This window comes from Bos javanicus, chromosome 17 (genome assembly GCF_032452875.1).
Source record: "Bos javanicus breed banteng chromosome 17, ARS-OSU_banteng_1.0, whole genome shotgun sequence".
NCBI lineage: Eukaryota > Metazoa > Chordata > Mammalia > Artiodactyla > Bovidae > Bos > Bos javanicus.
The window spans coordinates 25,704,529-25,715,936 of record NC_083884.1 but is presented as its reverse complement, the minus strand read 5'-3'; positions in this window follow the sequence as shown (position 1 = coordinate 25,715,936).

Here is an 11,408-nt window from a genome sequence, read left to right as displayed (position 1 = left end):
TTAAAATCTTCCCACACAGAAAAGCTCAGGACGGGGTGGCTTTAATGGAAAATTTTCCCAAATATTTAAAAAGAAGTAAAACCAACATGTGTGGTACTCTTAAATCAGTTACAAAAATAAATCAATGGAATAGAATAGAGAGACCATAAATAGACCTGCATATATGGTCAACTGATTTTTTTTTAATTGCAAAGACAATTCAAGAAAAAAAAATTTAGTATTTTCACCACATTTTACTAGAAAAACTTTACTTCATACCTAGTATCATACAAAAATTGAAATTAAAATAAATCTTATAGGTAAATATAAAACCTAAAACTCAAACTTCTAGAAGAAAACTTTGGAGAAAATATTTGTGAATCTGAGTTAGGACAACATTTCTTTAATATGACATCAAAATATCACAATTTGCACTTTATGAAAATTAAAAACTTTTGCTCTTCATACAACACTGGTAAGAGAATGAAAAGACAAACTACAATATGGAAAAAAACCTACTTGCAACTACTTTGAAAAGTTTGGCAGTTTCTCCAAGACAAAGGAAAGCATATGTTTGTACAAAAATTTGTACATGCATATTCATATCATGTATGTGACAGCCCCTATCAGGAAATGGTCCAAATGTACATCAACAGATGGACAAAAAACTGAATTGTCATATATCCACAAAATGATATACTACTCAGGAAAAAATACGGAATGAACTTATGACATACACAAACCAGAACTTTCAAGATAATCATGTGAAATGAAACAAGCCAGATAAACAATATAAATATACTGCATGCTTCCATGTAAATAAAATTTTAGAATATGAAAAATAATTATTATTGACAGAAAGCAGGTATGCAGTTGCCTTAAGTTGTGGCAAAGAGTTGGGAAGGGCAGGAGGAAGGTACTTAAAAGGAAGAACAGGAAATCTGAGGGCTGTGATCCCATGGACCATAGTCCACCAAGTTCCTCTGTCCATGGGATTTCCCAGGCAAGAATATTGGAGTGGGTTGCCATGCCCCCCTCCAGGTGATCTTGCCAACCGAGGGATCGAACTCACCTCTCTTGCATCTCCTGCATTGCAGGTAGATTCTTTACCACTTGAGCCATCAGGGAAGCCCCCAATCACTATAATAAGTATAATTAACAAGAGCTCTCCCTTGAGGGTTTTGTATATATTAAATTAAATGATCAAAACAAAACTCCCAAAAGAGAGCCTGTAAAATTGCATGGCCAGTACATTTTAAATATTATTATATGCTTCAATCGGAGAAGGCAATGGCACCCTACTCCAGTACTCTTGCCTGGAAAATCCCATGGATGGAGGAGCCTGGAAGGCTGCAGTCCATGGGGTCGCTGAGGGTCAGACACGACTGAGCGACTTCACTTTCACTTTTCACTTTGATGCAGTGGAGAAGGAAATGGCAACCCACTCCAGTGTCCTTGCCTGGAGAATCCCAGGAATGGGGGAGCCTGGTGGGCTGCCTTCTATGGGGTCGCACAGAGTCAGACATGACTGAAGTGACTTAGCAGCAGCAGCATATGCTTCAATATATTTTAAAGGGAAGGTGCAGGCAATCAGTTCTTGCATAAATTTCAGAGAAGAATTAAATAAACAAAACTTGGTTCTGTCTCAACAGAAAAGACTTTCAAAGATAATATTTAGCTTAAGAATTCAAATACAGTAAACCCAGTTTAGAAAATTACCACTCCATGTTATGACAGCATGCTTGTCTAACATCCCATTTGATTGTTTTAAGCTCTACGTACAAGCATTTGCACTCTCCAAATACATTTTCAATAATACTTAGATCAAGGGCACGATTTCTTTCACACTGCTTATAGTTTGATAACTATATATTTAAATTTTTAATCACACTATTTGCTATCTAATAATTTCATTAGATCCGAGTGTTACTGGAATTCCTACAATGATTTAAGAGCACTGCTGCTAAGTCATGTCAGTTGTGTCTGACTCTGTGTGACCCCATAGACAGCAACCCACCAGGCTCCCGTCCCTGGGATTCTCCAGGCAAGAATACTGGAGTGGGTTGCCACTTCCTTCTCCAGTGCATGAAAGTTAAGAGTCAAAGTGAAGTCACTCAGTCGTGTCCAACTCTTCGAGACACCATGGACTGCAGCCCACCAGACTCCTCAGTCCATCATGTAATAATAAACAATAAATAATAATACAAAATAATACTGTCATAAAGAAATATGTAAAGTCCTATCACTAATTGCATAATTACTAAACTATCCATAAACATTTGGAGCCATTAGTCACACTGTTCTGATGAATCAGACAGGTGTAAGAAACAAAATATGGTTCTTATTTTCCTTTTCATCAAAAAGTAATAGGACTATATTTCCTTAGCCTTAGGAATAGAAGCTGTGAGAAATTCAAATGCCAAAGGACTCTAAAAATATAACATAAAAATAATTAGTATGGAAAAAACTACAAAATAGTGGTTTAATATAAATAATATATTAGATTAGAAATCTACTGAAAGTGAAGAATATGATGACCAAAAAAATGGTTTTTAATATCTCTATTTTCCAACAACAAAAACATTCCATTTCATAGGCTAACAAAGCATCTCATTAAATACAGTCATAGAAAGCTTAGTTAATACGATAATGTTATATAGTTTCAGCATTTGTGATTCAAATAGTACATTTAAAAAACCACAAAGTAATCATTCAAAATATACCTATAAGAAAATTTTAACTCATTATATTAAAATATAAATACCAACTTAATTTTTATTGAAATCAACATGACCTATAAGTACAATAAATTAGTAGCATGGTAGATTAAAATAGCCACATATTTTTGGCCTCATCTTCCAAAAAGAGATGGAGTCTGTTTCTCTTCTCCTTGATTCTGGGCTGGATCCACAACTTTTCTTTACCACTAGAACACAACAGATGTAACCATATACCTTATGAGGTTGGGCCTTAAGAGAGCTGCAATTCTTGCTTTCATATGTTTAGAAAGTCTCCTCTTGGAAGTCACCCGCTAGAGAGAATTCCAACGGAGGCAGGGAGGCAATGTGGAGGATGGTCAGTGTATTCCCACTGACAATCTCAGATAGATGTCCACTTAACAGTCAGCTCCCACTACTAGCCATGCTGAATAAGTTACAGATGTTCTAGTCTGGTTTGGTCTCCAGGTGATTATAGTCTCAGCTGGCTCCATGTGAAGCAGACGATCTGCCCAAATGAGTCCATTGTCTTAGTATGCTCAGGCTGCTACAGCAAAGTATCAGAGACTAGGTGGCTTAAAAACAACAGAATTTCTCACAGTTATGGAGGCAAGTCTATGACCTAAACACCTCCCAAAATCCCAGCTTTCTAATACCATCACCTTGGGATTAGGTTTCAACATATAAATTTGGGGGAAACATGAATATTCAGTCTACAGCACCAGTCAATTCATAATATTAAAAGAAATAATAAATCATACTGCTTTTAGAAACACTAAATTAAGGGATGGTTTGCTATGCTCATGAAGAGACTGAAACAGAGGGTAAAAGTTCAACTGTGATTTAAAATGAGCAGTGACTCTGGAGTCAGACTTCCTGCTTTTGCTCCTTGGGCTGACAGTAGTATGACCTTGGTCAACTCACAATTCATTCCATTTCTGAGTCTCAGTTGCCACAGAAATTACTTTATGGATTTTGTTGAGAGGCAGGAAGAGAAGAGTTCATGTAAAGCACTTACACAGAGACTAGAACTTGGCAAAATATCAACATAGGTTGGGTGTTGCTGTGTTGCTGAAATTAATGTTGAAGTTAACCTGGTCTGTATGAAATATTATATATAAGCTTTCTCTCTGTTGACAGCTTGTGGTATTCAAGAGGGAATGGAGACATTAAGAAAGCATAAAATCAAAGCTACCTTATGTTTGATATACTATTTTAAAGGATACATAATTTTAATAAGCTATTATTTTAAATAATAGCATTGTTGGACAGCAAGGTAATTTTCACATCAAGTAAATAAAGCTATAATTTATTTTTCCTAAATTGTTCCAAAGTACATTAACCTTTGCCATTTTTTCAAATATATTCAAATTGAGGCTTTTATTATGAAACTTAAACACCCAAACTTAGCTGACTACCTATAGTTTTACACAACGATAGAATTGATGTCATTGCTTATCTAATAAAATATTTGATTTGACTCTTTTATATAAAACTGAAGTTATGCCAGAAACATGCCATATATATGTCTCAATATTATTTCCTTACATGCTTCATTTGTTCTTTATCTCATTAAATTTTAGTTTCTGACAAGTACTCTCATTTATGCTGGGCATTCAGAAAATCCTTCTCCTCTTTATTTATATTTCTGAAATTTTCCAGTGGTATTCTCTACTTAGCTCTAAGTTTTGACTTCACATTTAGAATGGCTTCTATTTATCCTTAAGAGAAAATTAACATTGGATTGATACTAATAGCTAGTATCTATTTGTGTTACCCAAACAACAAATATTTTTATCGTTATGTTTGACCAACTGCACATTGTAAACCACTAATTTCACTTGCAAGGAGTCAAACTCTTAATTTCCTCTGCATTTAGCCTTTTCAGCTCAGCAGGACATGTTTCTTCTCTCAAGCCTCCATTACAGACAATTTATCCAATAGAGAAAGGCAGTCACATTCTGATATATAGCTATGAAAAGCTGCCACTGCTTCCTACTAATCTGTCTACCAAATCTCATGGGCACCTCCCTTAAATTTACCCTTTAGAGTTTTCTTATGCTTGAATAGTTTCTACATGTTCAAGATATTAACATAAATCCAGAGTGGTTCCAACAAATCTTAGGAGAAATGCAAAAGGGAAACAAATAAAGGGGAAATTATATTTCTTAACAAAATAAAATTTTGACCAACAAGAAAATATACATAAAAACCATCAAACAGTTCCTAAAGCCTCCATTTAGTGTAGATTTAAGGAAGCCAAGTCCACCCAGCTTGTTCATTTTGTTCTCTTACACAGAGTTGTCTTCCTCAGAAATGTCTTGATCAGTATGAAAGCCATGTTCAAAACTATTTCTCTAATTATCTTAGTCAACAGGAAAAAATGATAGTAAAAAATAGAATATTTTTCTATGATTAAACAGAAAATCCTGACAGAGCCAGAAATATAAGAACATTTACTTTAATGATAAAGTTACAGGGATGTTAACCAACCAACATCAGTTAGCAAATTAATAACAAATGACTAACAAAAAATCATGCTTTAGATTTTTTAACTAAAGTTTTGTTTTAGTCTTTTAAAAATCTTATTGACATAATATGGGTTACATTATTCAGAAAGCATTACTATTGTTTAGTTGTTGTGCCTGACTCTTCCTGCAATCTCATGGACTGTAGGCCGCCAGGTTCCTCTGTCCATGTAATTTCCCAGGCAAGAATACTGGAGTGGGTTACCATTTCCTTCTCCAGGGGATCTTCCCAAACCATGGATTGAACGTGCATCTCTAGCACTGGCAGGCAGATTCCTTACCCCTGAGCCACCTGGAAAGGCCCTCAGAAAGTATTAGGAGGATCCTAAAGCAAGAGCTGGAGAAGGAAATGGCAACCCACTCCAGTGTTCTTGCCTGGAGAATCCCACGGACGGAGAAGCCTGGTAGGCTGCAGTCCATGGGGTCGCACAGAGTTGGACACGACTGAAGCGACTTAGCAGCAGCAAAGCAAGAGCAGCTTCTTCAGTCATCCAGGCTGTGATGGAAGCAGACCTCACTCTTAGTCCTTACTACTTATTGTTAATCTCTCAGTGGATATCTGTATCTAAATACAAACCTGTATATGCAAGAAAAAATGATGACAAACACAACTTAGTTGTCAGATCAAAGCAACATCCCTATGACAAATCATTATTTAATTATCAGTTATTGAGTTACCCCATAGAGATGCAACCAAGGGTTATATGACCAAAGCTATCTATCATCTTATAGGTGTCATCAGATTCACCTTCCATACAGATAAGCATGTCCAGCAATACTCCAACACCAAGTGAAGTAGTACAATATAGATTAGAACCCAAGCAGGTTCTCTAGGCACAGTTAAGCTGAATGAGGAACCCAGCTTAGAGATGGTACCACGTATTGGTATAATTCAGATGTAAAACTGCCATAACAGTTCCACCACACTCAGGTGGCTCTAAAAGACAGTGAAGGAAAATCCTCTCTGTAGGCATAACTGTAAGCAATTCACTTGGCTGGCATTTCTCCCAAAAGAGAGATGGCCAGAGCAGACATTCCTTCTCCCCTGTCCTAGGTAAACAGAGAATGGGGCATTGGCCCATGACTGATCACTCAGATAATACTGGCTTGAGTTCTGAAATATGAAATCTGATAAATTTATACAAAGACACAGTGTCAAATCGAAGAGCATGTCAACTGGTGGAGTTATGTGTCCAGGGGCAGCAGCAGCAGCAACAATAAAAGTCAAATGAAAATAGAACCAGTGTGACATTCTGACCAGATATCCTGGCTTATTGTGCTGACACAGATCCTTGTCCAAACCTAGTTCTACAGCACTCCTTGAAATTGCATGATTTAGCAGATACTTTTCTAAAAATTTTACTGTTTTATTCAGGGTAACCAGAGTTATGTATTTTTGAAATCAAAAAATTTAACAAATATGTCATCTACATCTCTGATTCAAAAATTTTTATTCACTGAGAAATATGCCTTGAGTTTAATGCTGGGTCTATTTAAGAAAGAAAAATACCTTCACTTCCAACATATGAACATTTATCTATAGAGATTTATATTTCAGAGCAAGACTGACATTCTGGGATTATATTTTATAGATATGACAGTCAGAGTTAATAATAAATCTCTATAAATTGCAATGCATTGAAATATTATTTGAATGATTTTTCTAACTTAATGTGGAAAATATCTGACTTGTGAATAGAAAATTCCTAAAGTGCTGAAGTTTTATAAACTAATTAATATTTGGTAGCTGTGATTAATGTTCTATTTTAAAGGGAAATATGAAGATTTTTCAGAACCTTAGTTCAGCTGAAATAGAACAGAAATTAAACTTTAATACATACATTTTAATTGGTTTTAATATGAGAACTAACATAAGTATATTAATGTGGCAGGACTGTGAAGTAATCAGCAGGTAAGAAAATAAGTTTTAAAATGCAAAATTGGAAAGCACGAATAAATAATGTTTACTTTGTTTTGAATAATCTATGAACTATAATTACTGCTTCTATTTATTCAAGTCTGGTTCAAAATATAAATCAACTTAAGGCCAAGTAAGATGCTGTTTTCTTCTTTTGATCTTTTGTTTTTTGAAAAAAATATTTGCAGGGAGCAAGATTTCTATTTTACCCTTAAGTTGGAGGAAGATCCTATTGAATTCATAAATAGAAAACTCAATTTAAAACTTAATATCATCTACTATATAAATTATAATTAAGCATGTGAAGTGGACCAGGGCTCCAATGTCTGTGTTCATAATACTTGAATATGATTCCTGAAAATATTGTTCCTCATTGAGCCAAGAAAGAAAGAATCATGAAAGGAAGCAAGTGACTGAAAGGAATAGTGGTCACTACAAATGTCAGTGAAGCCAGAAATAGTCCTTTAAAAGTCAGCTATGCTGCCTGTGAATGCAGAAAGGGCAATGCTTATGACTCATTAATATAATCAAAGTAAAAGCTGAATGGGCTACTAATCAATTAATAATACAAACTAGACTATTCCAGCATTTAAATTCCTTTGGACATTTTCAATTTAAAAGATCATGCTCCATATATAAAGAGATATAACATTTATATTACAAAAAATGTTTGTTTTCCTACATTTTTTTAAGGAGAAAAATGCTCTAGAGCCAAGGTCTGAATCTCACTCTCAACTTAAACATGAGGGAAAAACCATTAGAAATCATAAAGAACATTCTTCTTTTCCAATCTTCAGGTACACATTTAATCGAAATAATGTAACTGATGGATGTCCTCCACAGAAATATGTAGAGGTGATGGACCATGCCCAAGTTGTTCATAAGCCACTTAATAAATGAGAGCGACACAGGAACAGAGACAGAATAATCAAGCGTTTTCAGAAGGAGAAGCTATAGGTTTTTCCAGGTAGAGAGTCATAAAAGTGTCAGAATTATTTTAAACTGCTTGATACATAAATATGTAATAATGTCTTGGTATCTCAAGAGATAATGCAACTTGCAAATATTCTTAGGTCAGAATTTATGTACTAATTTTGTCTCATTCAGAATCTAAATTAAAACAAGCCTTGACTCTGATTACACACTGATGCAAATTAGCTTGCTGGGGCTATGATAAAATATATACTTTGATAAAGTTAATTCCTAGATCAGGATACACAAGGTGGAGTTGACCCCAGTGGCCAAGCCCAGGTCACAAATCTAAACCAAGGTCAGTGTGCACTCTTTGGAAATACCAGTAAGGAAATCCAACAAACAGCAATCACAGTCCTCCAATTCAGCTTTAGGTAGCTTAACATACTCAAGAAAATAGGACCTGTCAGCCTTATAAGTGGGCTTCTCAGATGGCTCTGTGGATAAAGCACCAGCTTGCAACACAGGAGACACAGGCTCTACTCTTAAGTCGGGAAGATCCTCTGGAGGAAGGCATGGCAACCCACTCCAGTATTCTTGCTTGGAGAATCCCATGGACAGAGAAGCCTAGTGGGCTAGTACATAAGGTCACAAAGAGTAGGACACAACTGAAGCTATTTAATGCAGGCGCACACACACACACACACACACACACACACACAGAGTCTTATAAGGAAATATCTGACCTCCTAGCCATCTGTGCTGTTTCCCTGTTGCTGCTTCTAAGTAAATTTTCTCTTGCTCCAAATTGCTTGTGAGGCACCGTACTGCCCCAATCTATGGATTGTTTTCCCTTGAATAAAAGAAATCAAACTCATATTAAACTGTTTTATCATTTTATAATTTATACCAATCAATAGGCACATGCTGATGTCATCTGACAAGCTCTTTCAATGAGTGAAATATTCAATTCATAATTAAAATGGCAATAAGGAAACAGTTTTTGACAGTTTTCCCCAAACACCCACTAGAATATCTACGAAAGAAGAAAGAAAAAGACACAAAGATTTATTTTTTAAAAATAAGACTATTGTTGCTATGAGTAGTTCAGTTCACTCAGTTCAGTCGCTCAGTCATGTCCGACTCTTTGCGACCTCATGAATCGCAGCATGCCAGGCCTCTCTGTCCATCACCAACTTCCGGAGTTCCTCAGACTCACGTCCATCGAGTCAGTGATGCCATCCAGCCATCTCATCCTCTATTGTCCCCTTCTCCTCCTGCCCCCAATCCCTCCCAGCATCAGAGTCTTTTCCAATAAGTCAACTCTTCACATGAGGTGGCCAAAGTACTGGAGTTTCAGCTTTAGCATCATTCTTTCCAAAGAACACTCATGACCGATCTCCTTCAGAATGGACTGGCTGGAACTCCTTGCAGTCCAAGGGACTCTCAAGAGTCTTCTCCAACACCACAGTTCAAAAGCATCAATTCTTCGGTGCTCAGCTTTCTTCACAGTACAACTCTCACATCTATACATGACTACTGGAAAAACCATCGCCTTGACTAGACGGACCTTTGTTGGCAAAGTAATGTCTCCGCTTTTGAATATGCGATCTAGGTTCATCATAACTTTCCTTCCAAGGAGCAAGCGTCTTTTCATTTCATGGCTGCAATCACCATCTGCAGTGATTTTGGAGCCCAAAAAAATAAAGTCTGACACCTTATTATTATTATATGAATAGTTATTACTGACTTATTTTATTTTTGAGTTATTTTATGAGTATTTATTATTATTGAGATATTTTATATGAGTATTTATTATGAGTAGTTACCCTTCATTAAAATGTTTAAGAATTTTATTTTAAAAATCTAATCCCTTTTTCACATCCAAAATGAATCAGGTTCTTAAAACACAAAATAAAATAGAAAGATACTTAACCATTCCCTCACTGCCTGCCTCCCAGACTGAAATCCTTAAACTGTAGTAACCATACTCTAAAAGCTGGCAGTGTCCCATTACTGTAGATGGTCAGATCTGAGGAAGATACATTGTCATACTTACAAATGACCTTTAATTTTCCATCTCAAGATATATAACTTCTATGAAATTTCCAATATTTTAAGTAAAAACAGAATTTTCGAGTGGCAGTGTATTATTTTCGTATTGCTGCTATAACTACCATGATAATGTCTTAAAAGAGCCTACATTTAGTATCTTACACTTTCGGAGGTCAGAAGTCTGATATGGGTCTCGCTAGACTGAAATCAAGGTGTTAACGGGACTGTATTCCTTTATGGAGGCTCTAAGGGGAGAATTCACTTCTGGCCTTGTCCAACATCTAGAGGTTGCCTATATTCCTTGGTTCATGGCCTTCTTCTACATGTAAAGTCCTGCTTCCACTCTTACACGCTTGATCCTTTTTCTAAAACACTGTGAAAAGAGTACATTTTTGAGACTTGATTTTTGGGTCTTCTAATGAAATTCTTCTTCAATATCTGACATATGCCCTTGTTGTTGTTCTTTAGTGGGTAAGTCATGTCTTACTCTTTGCAACCCCATGGACTGCACCACATAGGCTTTCCCATTCTTTACTATCTCTCAGAGTTTGCTCAAACTCACGTTCATTGAGTGAGTGATGCTATACAACCATCTCAGCCCCTGCCGCCCCCTTCTCCTCTTGCCCTCAATCTTTCCAAGCCATCAGGGTCTTTTCCAATGCATTGCCTCTGTGTATCAGGTGGCCAAAGGACTGGAGAGTCAGCTTCAGTCCTTCCAATGAATATTCAGGGTTGATTTCCTTTAAGATTGACTGGTTTGATCTCCTATCTGTCCAAGGGATTCTCAAGAGTCTTCTGCAACACCACAGTTCAAAAACATCAATTCTTTGGCGTAGCCTTCTTTATGGTCCAACTCTCACATCTGTACATGACTACTGGAAAGACCACAGCTTTGACTATATGGACATTTGTCAGCAAAGTGATGTCTCTGCTTTTTAATAGGCTGTCTAAGTTTGTCATAGCTTTCTTGCCAAGGAGCAAGCATATATCCTACTTAGTCTCTAACTCAGCACTTTGTTGGCTTTTTTTTTTCCAAAGAAGTTACATAATTTATAATTATTTAAGTTCTCTGTCTCTGTTTTACCCTATCTTTCTTTGTCTCCTTTTCTCTCTCTCCTCCCTTTCCTCTTCCCCACTCCCTACCTCCATCTCCCCTCCCAGGATTCAATTATACTAACTCCCTGCTGTAATATTTAGAATAGGAATATGACTGTATTACTTGTTTCTCTAAATTCAGTGCTTGGCACACCTTCGCAACAAATAACTTTATGTATTTATGAAATGACCTCTTTCACGTGC